General features: G+C 52.0%; 1 protein-coding gene across 1 annotated transcript in view; it reads left to right on the forward strand.

The window, feature by feature from the left end:
- The window catches only part of LMF1 (lipase maturation factor 1), a gene marked incomplete at its 5' end in the record, with an annotated part of 138,041 nt that overhangs the window by 808 nt on the left and 121,015 nt on the right, over positions 1–16,218 (forward strand). The window lies entirely within an intron of this gene.

The raw sequence follows: 16,218 nt of genomic DNA on the forward strand, positions 1-16,218 counted from the left end.
GCCGGAGGAAGAAAGGGAATATTATCGGAAGAAGAGCTTTACGGCTCAAAACGTACCAACTCTGTTTAGGATGAGCCTGGACTCCTTGCAGTTGCTTTCAGAGGCGTTTCCCCTAGGGCTTGACGGCACAGTCATCGGCCGAATGGCAGAGCCCTGTCCTTTAATGAAAAGTGAGATGAACAAAGACTTCATTGCCTTGTTTCTTGCTTTTGCTCCTCTGGAATAACCTTCATCTTAAACTCTGGGGGTCAGTACCCATATAAAGCTGCCTGCCATGTTTTTATCCCACCCTGTGCAGCGGGCACGGTTCACCCCTCTTCTGTTTTTCGTCCCGGTAATCTTGTGATCGGCAAGGTCAGGCTGGGAGTGACAGGCCCAGGGTCCCCTGTGCTTCCTGGTCAGCGGGGATTTTGAATGCTGGTCTCCTCAGACTTTGTCCAGCCCCTGCACCACACTGTCTCAGAAGAAGGAGGAGGAGGAGATTGGATTTATACCCCACCATTCACTCAGAGTCTCAGAGGGGCTTACAATCTCCTTCCTTTCCTCTCCCCACAACAGACACCCTGTGAGATAGGGGGTTCTGAGAGAACAGCTCTGAGAGAAGTTGTGACTTACCCAAGGTCACCCAGCTGGCTCCTAACCACTACACCAAACTGGCTATTTATACCCCACCCTTCACTCAGAGTCTCAGAGCGGCTTACCATCTCCTTCCCTTCCTCTCCCTGCAACAGGGGCTGAGAGAGCTCTGAGAGAACAGGTCTGAGAGAGCTGTGACTGACCCAAGGTCACCCAGCTGGCTGCATGTGGAGGAGTGGAGAATCAAACCCGGTTCTCCAGATTAGAGTCTGCCGCTCCTAACCACTACACCAAACTGGTCCGCCATGTGGTTTCCCAGGATTCTTCTCCTACGACCAGGCAAGGTCTTTGTTCCGCCTGGCCTTTAAAGTGGCCTGCATGGCTGCCGGTTAGTTCTTTTTTCCCCTTTGTGAACGCAAAGAAGACGGCCAAGAGAACTCTTCAGAGGGGTTCTTGTCCAGCTGTCGTCCAGACAGAGAAGAGATAGCCTTGGAGCCTTCCAATGACTACCTCTGCAGGCTCTGTCTCCTCCTGCCAGCGTTTCGGCTGTACTGAGAATTTCTCCCAATGTGGCTTGTGCTGGGCCCATAACCTATTGGGGGGGGCAGTGGTTAACTGGTGTGGTTAGTCCAATTCCCACTAGTTAGCAGAGTGCTTAAATAAAGCTACAAAGCCACACAGAGTCCCATCGCAAGTTTAGCAGAGAAATATTTATCTCTTTGTTTGAGAAGTATACTTCGGATAGGAAAGAGCAGGGAAAGGATGGAGTACTAACATACTAGCTAAAGGATGGAAGCAGATGGCGAGAGGCCCATCTGCCTCGTGGTGCCAAGGGAGGACCGTATGTCGTCCCCCTTGGTGTGTGCAGGGAGAAGAGTTCGTCTTCATCTGCGAGAGAACGGAAGGAAGGAAATTGTCCCTGAGAACACAGCCTACATTTCAAAGGGGACAATGGCAGAAGAAGTGTGCCTCTCTAGCTGTCTAGTCTCTCTTGCCAGGAAGTCTGGAGGCTTAGGGAGGGACATCGCACCTGGAACTTCCAACGGCTTATGCCCTTGGAGACCCTCAATCCCATACTGCATTTCATCGCCAGCGCCACATCCCCATGTCGATTAAAGAGAATGAGAGAATTCCCCCGGCTCTAAGTGCTTCTCTGTTTGCCTTCGCTGGGTGGTGGGAAGTGCCGTCAGGTTGTGGCTGACTTACGGCCGCCCCGTGATGTTGTACTTCATGGGGTTTCCAGAGCAAGATACGTTCAGAGGTGCTTTGCCGCTGCCTGCCTCTGCGTAGCAACCCTGGGCTTTCTGGCTGGCCTCTTCTCCAAGTAGTAACTGTCGCGCAGTGCTTTCCCAGTTGAACCAGTAACTTTAGAACGTGTAGCACACCTTAGCAGAGTTCCACTCACCAGCTGCTCCCAATAGCACACCACATAACACAGTCCAGTGGTTACTATTTACAGGTAGTTTATTTACAGGTATATACAGCTCACAGACAGAGTGCTTCGCCAGCATCTCATTACAGGGAAGAAGAGACTATGCATAGGCACTCTGTACATATATACATGGCATAGCCAATCAGCACTGTGCTGAGTCATGGTGACTTAGTCCTTGCCCAGACATGTACAAACTGGATCAGTCTGGTATGGCATCACATGACATTCACCTGATGACTGTCAGTTAGATCAGGATCATCTATGCTGAAGCTTATATATTGACAGTAACCAGGGCTGACCCCGATTAGCTTCCAAGAGCTGACGAGATCCAGCTAGCCTGGACCTTCCAGAGGAGAGAAGTCTTGTCCGGCTGCCGTCCAGACAGAGAAGAGATAGCCTTGGGGCCTTCCAATGACTACCTCTGCAGGCTCTGTCTCCTCCTGCCAGCGTTTCGGCTGTACTGAGAATTTCCCCCAATGTGACTTGTGCTGGGCCCATAACCTATTGGGGGGGGCAGTGGTTAACTGGTGTGGTTAGTCCAATTCCCACTAGTTAGCAGAGTGCTTAAATAAAGCTACAGAGCCACACAGAGTCCCGTCGCAAGTTTAGCAGAGAAATATTTCTCTCTTTATTTGAGAAGTATACTTCGGATAGGAAAGAACAGAGACAGAGCCTGCAGAGAAAGGGCAGAGACAGAGCCTTCATGAGCCTGTCCGAGTTCAAGGGGTATCAGCTTGCACCAAGTTTCACATTTGTTTCCTAGAGTCATTGAGTTGGAAGGGACGTCCAGAGCATCCCCCTGCATAATGCAGGGAATTCACAAATACCTCTCCCCCCACACACCCCCAGTGACTGCTGTTCCACGCCAAGAAGACGAAAAAACCCCCTCCAGGATCCCTGGCCAAACTGGCCCGGAGAAAAATTGCTTTCTGACCCCAAAGTGGTGGCCGGCATTTCCCTGGGCATGTAAGAAAGGGCCACGAGAAATAAGCACTGAGGCAACCCTTCCTGCCCTCCCTCTCACGATCCGCCTAAGTTCCCAGAATCAGCATTGCTGTCAGATGGCCATTCAGCCTCTGTTTGAAAACCTCCAGAGAAGGAGAGCCCCCCACCTCCCAATGAAGCCTGATCCACTGAGGAACCACGCCAACTGTCGAGAAGTTCTTCCTAACGTCTAGCCGAAAACTCTTCTGATTTAATCTGAAAACCTCCAAAGAAGGAGAGCCCACCACCTCCCAGTGAAGCCTGACCCACTGATGTCTAGCTGAAAACTTCTGATTTAATCTCAACCCGTTGGTCCTGGTCTGACCTTCTGGGGCAACAGGAAACAACTCCACGCCATCCTCTCTAGGACAGCCCTTCAAGGACTTGAAGATGGCTGTCATATCACCTCTCAGTCCTCTCCTCTCCAGTCTAAACAGACCCAGCTCCTTCAACCTTTCCTTTGTTGCGTGTGTATGTTGTACATGCAGAAAGAACGGGATCTTCTGAGGCTATTGACGTTCTGTGCTTTGTTTCAAAGGGCATGTGTGACACGGATATGATCCGTCGATGCCAGAGCAAGGCCGGCTATTTTGATTTTGTAGCCGTCTTTGCATTCTCTGGCTTTGCTGTAGCTCCACTTGCCGGTGAATTTGTGACTCAGTGTCTAAGCAAGGTTCCACTTTGGACTTGCGGTACCTTAAAAACTGGCACATTTGCATCCCATTAATATTAGTCTTTTTTGCAATTTTGGCTGCGAGGGACTAACCCCTCTGGAATAGGGCCTTTGACGTGCAGGCTATTTACTTCTCTTTGCCCTTGAACCCGAAGGCCGAGTCAACAGCCCGGTGTAAGGAATCCAAGGTGTTGGGAAACCTGAAAAACACAAAAGGCTCTACATCTGGCAAAAGGTTAGAAGTTCAACAGCCAATCCACATGCAAAAGAACCTCCTCAGGAAACAGGAAACCTCCTCAGGAAACAATCCATATGCAAAAGAACCTCCTCAGGAAACAGCCAATCCATATACAAAAGAACCTCCTCAGGAAAGCTCCTCCATTAGCATGTTTCACAGCCTGGAGAACTCCTACAAGATAATGACAGCCCTACCCCACCTTCCTGAGTAGATATAAATTGCCTGCCTGTCATTTTTCTTCTCACCTTGACACAGAGAATACTCCATCTTTCTGTGTTATACCTCTGAGGATGCCAGTCACAGCTGCTGGCGAAACGTCAGGTCCTACAATGCCAAGACCGTGGTCAGACGACACAGAAAATCTACAACAGTTTATGTTGGGAAACACTTTGTAAATCCAGCCACAGGGGACAAAGGAGATCAGAATGGGGGGGGCCCTCTTCTCCCAGTCCTTCCTTCCTTTCCCCTCCCCGTCTCACTCAGAGACCCGGGGAAAGCCAGGAGAGCAGAAAACACAGTAGCTGGAGGTTGTCGAAAGGCACAGAGCGGCAGTAGTGTAAGGCAGGCCAGGCTGCGGAGATGCTGCGTCGCTCTCCGGCTCGGAGAATGTGATGGTCTGTTGACGACGCAGGGTTCAGATCGCGAGCCAGGCTACTGCGCGGAGGGAGATGGCGGGGCGGGGCTGGACGCGCGCGGTCGCCACTTCCAGAAGCAGAAACAAAGATGGCTCTTTGTTTTCCTTCTCTGGCTGGAACTGAGATGCGGTTGACGCTCCCATTCCTCCCCCCCACTGGCGGGGGGACGGACGGGTTGTTTTTGAGCCAGATCTGAAAGAAAGGACCAGGAGAGGGTGTGCGATTGTGTTTGGGCACAGAGTGCGATTCGGATTGGAGTCGCCGCAGAGAGGGGTTGTGGGAGGGTCTTGTCTTGTGCTTTAAGAGAATGTGCGCAGTTTGTAAGAACATAAGAACATAAGAGAAGCCAATGTTGGATCAGGCCAATGGCCCATCCAGTCCAACACTCTGTCACACAAGTGGCCAAAAATACCAGGTGCCATCAGGAGGTCCAGCAGTGGGGCCAGAACTCCTGAAGAGCTCTTACTTTCCTCCTCCAAGCACCAAGAACACAGAGCATCACTGCCTCAGACATAAGGACATAAGAGAAGCCATGTTGGATCAGGCCAATGGCCCATCCAGTCCAACACTCTATCACACAGTGGCCAAAAATACCAGGGGCCATCAGGAGGTCCACCAGTGGGGCCAGAACTCCTGAAGACCTCTTACTTTCCTCCCCCAAGCACCAAGAATACAGAACATCACTGCCCCAGGCATAAGAAAGTTAGAGAAGCCATGTTGGATCAGGACAGTGGCCCATCCAGTCCAACACTCTGCCTCACACAGGGGCCAAAACCCAGGGGCCATCAGGAGGTCCACCAGTGGGGCCACCAGTGTGAGTCCCCCGAGCACCAAGAATACAGAGCATCACTGCCCCAGACACAAGAACGTAAGAGAAGCCATGTTGGGTCAGGCCAGTGGCCCATCCGTTCCAACACTCTGCCTCACACAGGGGCCAAAACACAGGGGCCATCAGGAGGTCCACCAGTGGGGCCAGGACACCCCACTGTGTGTGCATGCCACGCACTAGGGTTACCAGCCTCCAGGTGGCGGCTGGAGATCTCCTGCTATTACAACCGATGTCCAGGAGACAGAGATCAGCTCCCCTGGAGAAAATGGCCGCTTTGGAAGGTGGACTCTCTGGCATTATACCCCGCTGAAGCCCCTCTCCAAACCCCGCCCTCCTCAGGCTCCACCCCCTCCCAAATCTCCAGGTGTTTCCTAGCCTGGAGTTGGGAACCCTACATGCCTCTGGCGTTTGTACTTCCTCCTGCAAGGAACGTTTCTCTGAGCACCCATAGGACTGTTCACTTCCATCGTTCAGGTGAGGGTTGTCAGGTGAGGCTGGCAAGCCAGGAGCCTCCGGGAGAGGGGAGGGAAGAAGCACGACTGAACTCCAAGCGGAGTTCTTGCCGTCGCACTTAAAGGGAGCGCGTTCCTTTTCAATGCTAGGATGGGGGCGCCTTCTTTTGGAGCTCACAGAACTGGACCTCCTGGTCCAATCTTTTGGAAACTTGGGGGATTGTTTTGAGGAGAGGCACCAGCAGCTATGCTGAAATTTTGGTGCCTCTACCTCAGAAAAACAACAAACTGCCCCCCCAGAGCCACAGAGACCCATGGGTCGATTCTCCATTATACCCTATGGTGACCGGTCTCCATAGGGTATAATGGAGCGCCCAGCAGCCATTCCCCCCCGCATTTTCAGATGACCTTGAAGCGGGGGGAGGGCCTCCAAACCTGAGGATCTTCTGTCCCCACTGGGGATTGGGAACCCTAGTTCTGGTAGTGTCGGCACACAAAATAAAATCGGTTTGGCTAGGCCTCTGTGATTTGCCTCCACCCTGTTCTCCCGCTCCTTTAACCACCTTACGCAGTGATATCTTTGGGGTTTCCCAGAATCCTTGCTGCTTTAGCGTCTTGGGGACATCGGAAGAAAGAGGCCTGTGGACCCGGCCCTCCTAGGACCGTTCAGGACGAAGCGTTCTCGCTCTATATGAATGCCGACGAGGCCTGCTTCCTGTTTTCCCGTTCACTTCCTTTCCTGGTGAATCACAGGGGCCTTCATGAACCGACGCCATTGTTAGCGTAGTCAAAGAAATGGGTGTCGTTGCCCTTTGGATTTTATATTTTTTTTGGCAGTCAGAGACCGAGTTCTCTCGCCCTCTCCAATCGGAGGAGGAGGAGGTGTTGGGGCGGGGGCAGGGAGAAGACCGAACGGCACCGGATGATGATGTCGCCGCCACACGCCGAGTGATGTAAGCATCTCGAAACCAACACTCTGAAACGTTGCCACGGTGACTCACGGAAGAGTCATCGGGACCTCTGCGGGCCCAGAGGCAGATGGAATTCCAGTTGGAGGGGGCCTCCCCTGTTTGACACGTGCGTCTCACGGTGGGAAGGGGGTGCAGGCGACTGGAAGGACAGAGTTGGGGGCCTGCCAATGGGGGCCCGGCGTCCAGTGGTGCACAAAAATTGGATCCCTCCCGCCTTGCTTGTGTTCAGCCCCCTTCTTTGAAACAGTAAACTCTGTCGTCTGTGGCACATGCTTTGGAAAACAGTAGAACTGGTGATGTGGCGGCCTTCCTGATGCACCCCGAAGATGCACGATGTTTGGAGCATTAGCGGATTTAATCGCGTCAGTTTGTTGCTTTAAGTAGCAGCTCCAACGTGCGCTGATGAAAACCCTCTTTCCCGGCTGATTTGGTTTCTGTTTCTACCTCTCCCCCCCAAAAAAAGTAAAATCGTAAGCTCTAGATGGAACAGTCCCCCAGGACGTGCGCTCTCTCTGCCTTTCCCCCCTGAGCTCTGCGTTACGGAAAGACAGCGCTCTCCTGCCACGCTTGACATCCCGAGGAGCGCATGTCAATCATGTGGCGCGCATGCATTGGTAATGCGCCAGTGGTGTTTTCAGCGGTAACACGACTCTCGTTCCTGGATTGTCTTCTGTTTTCTTAAGGGCTCGCAGTAAGCCTCGCGAAGGGCTTCCTGGACGGCGATTGGATTTCGTCTTTCCGTGGCTTGCGGAATCTCTCTTAGGAGACCACACGAACGCCCGCCTCACCTGCCTCAAAATTAAGTTATTCTCCCCCCCCCTGTCATCTGAACTCCTTTCCTGTCCTCCTCCTGTTCCCGTTCTAATCAGATTAATCTCGGCAGCTCGCTTCATGCTCAGAATCTGCTCTCCATGGTGACCCTTTAAGAGGCTTTGAGCTGTTGACTAGAGCGATCAGAACCATAAAGGAAGAAACCTTCCTGGGCATAACAGGAAAGGGGTTTGGCCTAGAAGGAGCTCACGCTGCTTTCTTCGCCCCTCTGATTTTAGCAAAACTACGCCAGTTTGGTGTGGTGGTTCGGAGCACGGACTCTTAATATGGGAGAACCAGGTTTGAGTCTCCATTCCTCCACATGCAGGTGCTGGTGTGACCTTGGGTCAGTCACAAGTTCTGTCAGAGCTGTTCTCCCAAGAGCCGTTTCTGTCAGAGCTCTCTCAGCCCCACCCACCTCACAGGGTGTCTGTTGTGGGGAGGGGAAGGGAAAGGAGATTGTAAGCCACTGTGAGAATCGTTTGGGTACTGAAGGGTATAAATCCAATCTCCGTCACTTCTTCTCTCTTGGGTGAAAAATAGGTTGAATTAAACACTGCGAAGAAAATAAAGAATAAAAGCCTCTCAACCCATGCACTGTCCTCATCATGTGCTCTCCTCATCATGAAGTTTCCCCTTTCCATTTGATCACTCTTCAAAGCATCGTCTTCCTGCCTGTCCGAGGAGAGTCCCCAAGTTACGGCAGTCAAGCCAATCGGTAGAAAGCCACATGCCATCTGTTGGTGGGCCCAATCTGGCTGCCTTTGTTGTTGGCCCATGAGATACAGCACTCCCGATGAAGAAGAAGAAGAGAAGAGATTGGATTTATCCCCCGCCCTCACTTGGAGTCTCAGAGCGGCTTACAAACTCCTTTCCCTTCCCCTCCCCACAACAGACACCCTTTGAGTTGGGTGGGGCTGAGAGAGCTCTGACACAAACTGCTCTGTTTCAAGGACAGCTGTGCCAGAGCTTGTGACTGACCCAAGGTCACATCAGCAGGTGCGAGTGGAGGAGTGGGGAATCAAACCCGGTTCTCCCAGATTAGAGTCCGCGCACTTAACCACTACACCAAACTGGCTAACATTGACCCTAAATTTGTCGTATAGGTGATGGTACCACTTTACTCTGCTCTGGTTAGACCTCACCTAGAGTATTGTGTTCATTTTGGGGCACCAGAACTTAAGAAGGGTGCAGACAAGCTGGAACCTGTCCAGAGGAGGGCAACGAAGATGGTGAGGGGTCTGGAGACCAAGTCCTATGAGGACAGGCTGAAGGAACTGAGTATGTTTAGCCAGGAGAGGAAACGACTGAGAGGGGATATGATAACCACCTTCAAGTACTCGAAGGGCTGTCGTGTAGATGATGGTGCGGAGTTGTTTTTTCTTGCCCCAGAAGGCCAGAGCAGAACCAACGGTTTGAAAGTCAATCAATTTTCAGCTTAAACAGTGGTAAGAACTTCCTGACAGAGCGATTCCTCTGTGCAACAGGCTTCCTCGGGAGGTGGTGGGCCCTCTTTCTTTGGAGGTTTTCAAACAGAGGCTCGATGGCCATCGGACAGCAATGCTGATTGCGTGAACTGAGGCAGAACATGAGAAGGGAGGGCAGGAAGGGTTGCCTCCATGCTTAGTCCTTGTGGACCTTTTTTGGATAAGAACATAAGAACATAAGAGCCGCCAATGTTGGATCAGGCCAAAGGCCCATCCAGTCCAACACTCTGTATCACACAGTGGCCAGAAATACCAGGTGCCATCAGGAGGTCCACCAGTGGGGCCAGGACATTAGAAGGTGTGTGTGGGAGGTATTTGTGAATTCCTTGCACTGTGCAGGAGATTGGACTCGATGACCCTGGAGGTCCCTTCCAACTCTATGATTCTAGGTAGGCCTCATTGTGTGTCTGAATGCGCCGCACAACTGTGACATTCTGCACTTAGCAAGTGGGCTGGCACACACTGTTGACATGCGTCGCACCCTCCTTCTGCACGCCTGGGTTTTATATTTCAGGGACCGGTTTTTCTTTTTCCTATGTGCTGCTTTAAAATCTTGGCCTCGTGTCGCCAGTTGGTGGCGGTTCGGTACGTCATGGTGATTTCTGCATGCAGTCATCCCTCGGTGGACAGCTGTCGCGGGGAGGCAGAAGCGAGATCTTTGCCGCTGCTTCCCCCTTAAACGCCCCAGGAAAGGGCTAAGCGCGGGAGAAGTGAAGAGACGCCGCCAGCAGCAGGGCCAAAGGGAAGACTGGCAGGTGTTGCGCTTGGCACATCCGTCAAGAGGATCGTAGGTGGCAGAGCTGATGGGCGGCCATGCCAGGCAGGAGCTGTGGGTGGTAGAAAATCTGTTGGGTTCTTGTGGGAGACGGAGGGAACGTGTCTTAAACTCCCCAACTTTTTCAATACAGGGGGGGTTTTTTGCCTAAAAATTATCGCTAGCCAAAAAACCCAGCTTTATAAAATTATTTCTTACCGACCTATCGGAGCAAATCTCTGCATCAGCAAACGGTATCCGTAATTCTGTTTCTCTTGTTTGCTTTCCCTTCTGTCGAGGTAACCTGTGAAATTCCTCCCCACCCCCTTTCTGCAGCCTCACTTTGCAGATCTGCAGGCCGCTGCGACTGGTGTCTTGTGACTTCTCTTGGAGAGCGACATTAAGCCCGAATGGGTTAACGGTGGCTTCGTCCTCCAAGGGGAGTGCGTGCCGGCCGGGCCTTTAATCTGGGGGTATAAATCACTTTCCAGTCTTATTATTTGTAAAATCCTCCAGGCTTCCAAAGGCACAAAAGGAGTCTTTGTCCCTTTTTATTAATTTAATTTATAGGTTTGGAGAATTCCGAATTGGGGGGTTAGCGAAAGCTGATTTGGTCTCCGCGAGGAGAGCGGCAGTGGCTCGGCCCCGATATGGAATTAGGAAACTGCTGTCAGTTTTATAACAAAATACACCCTCGTGCAAGAATGCAGGAATTCCCAGACTCTGTGCCTGGGCACATTAGCGTGCCATGAGAAATTCATTACGTAATTAAAGGCGCCTGCAAGTTAAGAAGTACCCACCCGCCAGGGAGGAAGTCTGTCGTGCTTCTGAATGAGTTCACGGCTCGGACGGCCCCTCCTTTTAGTCTCCAGCCGGGGTTACTAATTTGGCCATGCTTCTGCACTGTAGTGTCTGGACGTGTCAGTCACTTCTGATATAGAGGGACAGCAGAAGATTCCCGTCCCTTGAGGGAGGTTGTGTGTTGCATCTCTGTATGAGTTTCTCCTTTCCATCCTTTCCATTTACTCCATGGGGTGGGGAAGGCACCTAATCCTCTCTCTTCCACACTCTAAAAGTCGAAACTTTCTCAGAACGTGACCGGTCATTTTAGCTTCTTGAGAGAGTTCAGGCTTGATTTGGCCTGTAACCTACTTATTTGACTTTTCGTGGTTCACGGTATCCTGTAAAACTCTCCTCCGACATAAAGTTTCAGTGGAATCCTCTTCCTTCCTGTCAGCTTTCTTCAGGAGTAGTCGTTCCTCATCCTTAGGGTGTCCTTAATTGATCTTTTCTCCTGTGTTCTCCATGAGGTGACCCTTAATTAATCTTCCTTCTCCTGTTCTCGATTTGCAGGAGTCACATTTGCTTGGGTTTGCGGGAGATTAAAATTTGGCTGGGGAGGGGAATGGGGGTCAGGGGTACGGCCTGAGGAGAGGAACAGGCCGTAGAGACAGAGAGGCCTTGTGGGCCATGGAAGGGTTGCCCTGCTGTGTCTTGTGTCCTGTGGGCTCAGCTTAGCCCAGTGCGCTGTCCTGTGGCGATTTCTCATTAGTCCGTTTCGGTCTCTCAGGGAGGCAGGCTTAATTTCCCATTATGCAGTTTACCTCAAGCGAATCGTCGCCAGGCTGCTCCCGCCAGCTTTTTGAAACTTTTCGGGCTCGCGGGTTCCCTGAGAGAGTGTTTTCTCCGGGGCGGCATCTGAACACGGGCCTCTTGAAAGGGAGTTTCTCTCCTCCCGACACCGTGTGGCTTTGGTATGGGTTTAATTTTCTAGTTAAGACGGTGCTGCCTGCTCCTCCCTTTCTACTGTTCGACCTTCATGGCCTAGAATCTCACGTCTCCCCTCAGACCATTGCTGTGCCTGAGGGGTTTTTTTAAAAATGAGAATGTTCCAGAACGTCTTCTTATTCCATTAACATTCTCCGTACAATTTACATTGCTATACACTTTTAGTTTACGTAGGTAAGTCCGTCCCCTTTGGTAGCGGGGCAAAGAGATTCGTGTGTTGGGAGTTGAGATTTACAGGCACCTGAAGGGGTAACGCTCCTGCCAACCTAGCAGTTCGAAAGCAAGAAATTACAAGTAGATAAATAGGTACCACTTTGGTGGGAAGGTAACAGCGTTCTGTGCACCTTGGTGTTTAGTCATGCCGGCCACATGACCACGGAAACATCTTCGGACAGCGCTGGCTCTTCGGCTTTGAAACGGAGATGAGCATCGCAACCCTAGAGTTGGATTCAACTGGCTTTCGAGCAAGGGGAACCTTTACCTTTACTGAAGGGGTAACAGAGAAGGCCTCTCCCTTCAACACCCTCTGCACATCAAGAGAAGACCGCTCTCTCATGATTAGGGTTGCCAGCTCCGAGTTGGGAAATACCTGGAGATTTTGTGGGCGGAGCCTGAGGAAGGCAGGGTTTTGGGGAGCGGAGAGTCTTAAATAGGGTATGGTGCCATAAATTCCGCCTCTCCAAAGCAGACATTCTATCCAAGTGAACTGAGCTCTGTCGCCTGGAGATCAGTTGTAATAGCGGGACATCTGTGAGGTAGGCGAGGCCGAGAGAGCTCTTTCGAGAACCGCTCCGCCGAGAGAGCTCTTTCGAGACCCGCTCTTTCAAGAGCAGCTCTGAGAGAACTGTGGCTTGCCCAAGGTCATCCGGCAGCTGTGAGTGGAGGAGTGGGGAATCAAATCCAGTTCTCCCAGATTAGAGTCCGGGCTCCTAACCAATTCACCAGTCAAGTGGAGCAGGAAATCACAGAAAGGACTTTGGGCCTCTAGAATCCGTGGCTTGTCAGGTCTGCCAGTGACGGCAGTCTCTCATGGGCCTATGGCCGGCCTTCCCATAAGGAGAGACAAACACCTGGGGTAGATCCAGGGTTGCCAGGTCTGATGATCGTTCCAGCAGGGGAGGGGGAGGGGCTTTCCAGGAGTGGGTATGGAGCCCCGTAACGTGCTGATGTCATGCGGAACTGACGTTGGTGATGTCACACGGCAACACTCTGGTGCTGAGGCAAAACTCTATGGTAAAATCACCCTCCATCCATAGAGTTTTGCCCCCAAACCCAGAGTGTCGCCATGTGACAGCGCTGATGTGATAATGTCACTTCCGCATGACATCAGCGTGCCGTGTTTCGGGTGGGATTTCCCCCTGCCGGCCAGCTGGCCAAGCACGAGCAGGTGCCCAAAATATACAGGGATCCCCCACCGCCAACTGGAGAATGGCATTCCTAGCTGGATCCCATGGATCTGTTCCGCCAAGTAGCCTTCTGCTGACCCCAGAGGCTCTTTGTTTCTGGATTCCAGAGGGGGGGTGCCATTTTCCCACCTCCGTCACTGAACCAATATGGCCTCCGTTGGCATCACTGTTTGTTCAGGTGTGGAAATATCTAGGACCAGTGTGGCCCTGAGGTGTTGGGACGGAGGGTGGGATGAGGATGGGAGGACAAGGGGTTTGGTAGCCATGAACAGAACGCCAGCGGCCTGCTGATCCGTGACCCTGGGGCCTTGTCTTTTTTAGCAGCCGGTGGGACCGATCTTGATGCAGTGCACTTTTCACACAGTACTGTCTGATGAAAACGGCCCTGGCAGGAGAAGGAGTTGTCAACCCAGTGCACGCTGAGCTGTGGCTGTAGGAGCGCCCCGGGAAAGAGGGTGGTGAAAGGAATATTATATGTGCCGCAGAAATGTGAAAAGCGGGGAGGGGTGAGGTGAAACGTTGGAATTGGAGAAGGGGGAATGCGCGGCTGGCAAAGGGCCAGGAATGCAGAAGTAACCCAGGACGTTCTTCTACATCAAAACATACATGGAAAGCTTCCTTTCTGTCTTTATCGGCCCTAAACGGGACTCAACAAGTGAAAGCTGTGTGTGTCTCCTGCACCAAAGGGGCACTGCTTCCGATACATGCGCGAGTGGGGCACAAGATGACCTTTTGCATTGGGACAAAATTTGCCGAAAGCCTCGTTTGGTGATATTCGGGGCAGAAACTGCGAAGAAGTCCCTGTGTGCCAATTCCTCTTTGTAATGATAACAATGTTATCGGCACGGATCAGGTAATCCCCTTGTTTTCGTCGGAGGAATTTCTGACTTTGGCTGCCAAGAGCCTCTGTGGACCCCTGGATAAAGATTAAGGGGGACACAGACGAGATGCTTGTTAACAAGTGTGCCGCTCGCGTGGCCCAATGGCGCTGTGTCCGGCAACCCTGTGCCCCTGGAATTCTGCGCCCCTATTCCCTTGCCCCCTCTCGCCGGCCCTGTTTCTCAGACAGTTTTCTCGCTTGCGTAACCATAGTGACTCTGTTAGCAGAACTAATCAGCAGCCCAGAGAGATGAAGAATGGTGCGGGGGGTCTAAAACCCAATGCCCCCCACTCTCCCACAGTTGCATCCTAGTTCCACACGTGATCCCCCCTTCAACAGAACATCTCCATCCACCTGCCTCTTAGAGTGTGAACGGAAAGCTTTTCTTCTAAATCTCCAGTAGCAAGCGGCATGCTGTTTCTAAGGAACGCAGTGGCACCCTCGACGTGCCCTCCTCCTTTTTGTTCGGAGGGGGTGGTTGGTTGCGCGGAGAACATTTTCGCAGCCAGGGGGAGAGCTGAGCGCCAGTTCCTTCCTTCGGCAGAGCTCAGCTCTGGTGGCTGACAAAGACTTTATTTTAGTAGCATCGTCTTGCATTTTCACGCATGGCGGAGAAGATCACCGTGGCTCCTTTCCTTCCCCACCCCCCCTTTCATTCCAAGGGAGCTTAACAATCCGCAGCAGGTCGCAGGCCTGGCGTCGCTAATCTCGAACGGTGTTTGGTCCAGAGCTGCCGGATCTCTCTGCTCCTGGGCAGAGTCCCGTGGGCTTGTCTTTCCTGAATGAAAATAATGTCGAAAGCCTGGACATTAGGCAGCTTGATCCCTAGAACAGGGGAACTCATTGGTTATGAGGGCCAGATCTGACATAAATGAGACCTTGTTGGGCCGGGGCCATGTGTGTCATAAAATGTAATGCCAGGTAGCGGAGATATAAACTTTATAAAGGACACAAACACAAAGGGTTCTTTTTACTTAAAATAAAAACATGCTTAAAACATTCGCACTCTTGCAATATTTTGTTTATTTAACAGTGTCTGATAACTGACAGCTCTTGCTCAGAATTGTTGTATCAAAATGTCTGTGCTGTTGCAATGTCGAGTATGCTGTTCAGGTGTGTATCTGTAAGTTGCAAACCTACGATGATGCAGCAGCAGCAGCAGCAGCAGAAGAACTGGAAGAAGAAACAGAAGACATTCAGTTCCACTGTGGGCCTGATAGAAGCCCTCCGGGGGCCTAATACGGCCCCCGAGCCGCATGTTTGACACCCCTGTCCTAGAAGGTGCTTCTTTTGTGTGTTCCTGGCATCTCTGCCAACTCTGCAATTCTTTTGACAAAGGCGTGCTGGGACTATCTCCTCCTGTACTGCTTCGTGGCTCGAGAACTTGACTAGCGAGCGTCATCTGTGCAGCCCAGAGCATCTCGTAAGACATTTGTGCCTGTACCTCTGGCTCTCTGTGCAGAGAGAGTACTTCCATGCATCACGTACCATTCATTCTGGCGTGGGAGCTTTCTGGACAACTTCTAGGAAGTGCAGAATCGGCCTAGAGACTCAGAATCCCACTCATCTTGCACAATCTTACCCTGCCTTTCCTTCCTCCAAGGAGAGCCAGTATGGTGTCATGGTTAGAAGCGCAGACTCTAATCTGGGAGCACGGGATTTGATTCCCTGCTCCTCCACATGCAGCTGCTGGTGTGACCGTGGATCAGTCACAAGTTATTCCAGAGCTGTTCTCTCAAGGGCAGACCTTGAAAGAGCTCTCTCAGCCCCACCTACCTCACAGGGTGTCTGTTGTGGGGAGGGGAAGGGAAAGGAGATTGTAAGCCGCTCTGAGACGCCTTCGGGTAGTGAGGGGCGGGGTATAAATCCAGTCTCCTCCTCCTCCTCCTCCTTCTTCTCCTTCTTCTTCTTCTTCTTCTGTTCTCTCCCATTTTATCCTCACAGCCCCACAAGCCGGGGAGGTAGGTTAGGCTAGGTTCAGAGAGAACAGGTGACGTGAGGTCGCCCAACCAAGCTTCCATGGCAGATGTAGGATTCGAACCCAGGCCTCCCAGCGCTTCTCCTCACATCTCTGCATGGATCGGACAGGGTAGTCGTCGCACTCGGGTGCACGGCCTCTTGCAAAGTGATTGGAAGACGCCAGCCCCTGTATCTGTGATGGGCGAGACGGAAGAGATACAGCCCCAAATACGCCCGCGTCACGAGATTTTTCTTTCCTCCTTGTAACGGAGGAAGCTGAATGAATTAGTCACGGCGAGGGTGATGCGGAGCCAGCCAGAGAAGGATACTTTTGTCCGCGGGAG

The sequence above is a fragment of the Gekko japonicus genome, unplaced genomic scaffold (assembly GCF_001447785.1).
Source record: "Gekko japonicus isolate JY-2015 unplaced genomic scaffold, Gekko_japonicus_V1.1 scaffold3296, whole genome shotgun sequence".
Lineage (NCBI taxonomy): Eukaryota > Metazoa > Chordata > Lepidosauria > Squamata > Gekkonidae > Gekko > Gekko japonicus.